The sequence below is a fragment of the Pseudophryne corroboree genome (assembly GCF_028390025.1).
Source record: "Pseudophryne corroboree isolate aPseCor3 chromosome 1 unlocalized genomic scaffold, aPseCor3.hap2 SUPER_1_unloc_2, whole genome shotgun sequence".
NCBI lineage: Eukaryota > Metazoa > Chordata > Amphibia > Anura > Myobatrachidae > Pseudophryne > Pseudophryne corroboree.
The window spans coordinates 491,469-493,844 of record NW_026967467.1 but is presented as its reverse complement, the minus strand read 5'-3'; positions in this window follow the sequence as shown (position 1 = coordinate 493,844).

Below are 2,376 nucleotides of genomic sequence, written 5' to 3'. Positions count from 1 at the left end.
AGAACTCCCAACATTCTATTTTGGAATTCTAGAACTCCCAACATTCTATTTTGGAATTCTGCAACACCAACATTCTATTTTGGAATTCTAGAACTCCCAACATTCTATTTTGGCATTCTAGAACTCCCAACATTCTATTTTGGAATTCTGCAACACCAACATTCTATTTTGGATTTCTAGAACTCCCAACATTCTATTTTGGCATTCTAGAACTCCCAACATTATATTTTGGAATTCTAGAACTACCAACATTCTATTTTGGCATTCTAGAACTCCCAACATTCTATTTTGGCATTCTAGAACTCCCAACATTCTATTTTGGCATTCTAGAACTCCCAACATTCTATTATGGCATTCTAGAACTACCAACATTCTATTTTGGCATTCTAGAACTCACAACATTATATTTTGGCATTCTAGAACTCCCAACATTATATTTTGGCATTCTTGAACTCCCAACATTCTATTTTGGAATTCAAGAACTCCCAACATTCTATTTTGGAATTCTAGAACTCCCAACATTCTATTTTGGAATTCTGCAACACCAACATTCTATTTTGGAATTCTAGAACTCCCAACATTCTATTTTGGCATTCTAGAACTCCCAACATTCTATTATGGCATTCTAGAACTACCAACATTCTATTTTGGCATTCTAGAACTCCTAACATTCTATTTTGGAATTCTAGAACTACCGACATTCTATATTGGCATTCTAGAACTCCAAACATTTTATTTTGGAATTCTGCAACACCAACATTCTATTTTGGAATTCTAGAACTCCCAACATTCTATTTTGGCATTCTAGAACTCCCAACATTCTATTTTGGCATTCTAGAACTCCCAACATTCTATTTTGGCATTCTAGAACTCCCAACATTCTATTTTGGCATTCTAGAACTCCCAACATTCTATTTTGGCATTCTAGAACTCCCAACATTCTATTTTGGCATTCTAGAACTCCCAACATTCTATTATGGCATTCTAGAACTACCAACATTCTATTTTGGCATTCTAGAACTCCCAACATTATATTTTGGCATTCTAGAACTCCCAACATTCTATTTTGGCATTCTTGAACTCCCAACATTCTATTTTGGAATTCAAGAACTCCCAACATTCTATTTTGGAATTCTAGAACTCCCAACATTCTATTTTGGAATTCTGCAACACCAACATTCTATTTTGGAATTCTAGAACTCCCAACATTCTATTTTGGCATTCTAGAACTCCCAACATTCTATTATGGCATTCTAGAACTACCAACATTCTATTTTGGCATTCTAGAACTCCCAACATTCTATTATGGCATTCTAGAACTACCAACATTCTATTTTGGAATTCTGCAACACCAACATTCTATTTTGGATTTCTAGAACTCCCAACATTCTATTTTGGCATTCTAGAACTCCCAACATTCTATTTTGGCATTCTAGAACTCCCAACATTCTATTTTGGCATTCTAGAACTCCCAACATTCTATTTTGGCATTCTAGAACTCCCAACATTCTATTATGGCATTCTAGAACTACCAACATTCTATTTTGGCATTCTAGAACTCCCAACATTATATTTTGGCATTCTAGAACTCCCAACATTCTATTTTGGCATTCTTGAACTCCCAACATTCTATTTTGGAATTCAAGAACTCCCAACATTCTATTTTGGAATTCTAGAACTCCCAACATTCTATTTTGGAATTCTGCAACACCAACATTCTATTTTGGAATTCTAGAACTCCCAACATTCTATTTTGGCATTCTAGAACTCCCAACATTCTATTTTGGAATTCTGCAACACCAACATTCTATTTTGGATTTCTAGAACTCCCAACATTCTATTTTGGCATTCTAGAACTCCCAACATTATATTTTGGAATTCTAGAACTACCAACATTCTATTTTGGCATTCTAGAACTCCAAACATTCTATTTTGGAATTCTGCAACACCAACATTCTATTTTGGAATTCTAGAACTCCCAACATTCTATTTTGTCATTCTAGAACTCCCAACATTCTATTGTGGCATTCTAGAACTCCCAACATTCTATTTTGGCATTCTAGAACTCCCAACATTCTATTTTGGCATTCTAGAACTCCCAACATTCTATTTTGGCATTCTAGAACTCCCAACATTCTATTATGGCATTCTAGAACTACCAACATTCTATTTTGGCATTCTAGAACTCCCAACATTATATTTTGGCATTCTAGAACTCCCAACATTCTATTTTGGCATTCTTGAACTCCCAACATTCTATTTTGGAATTCAAGAACTCCCAACATTCTATTTTGGAATTCTAGAACTCCAAACATTCTATTTTGGAATTCTAGAACTCCCAACATTCTATTTTGGAATTCTAGAACTAGCAACATT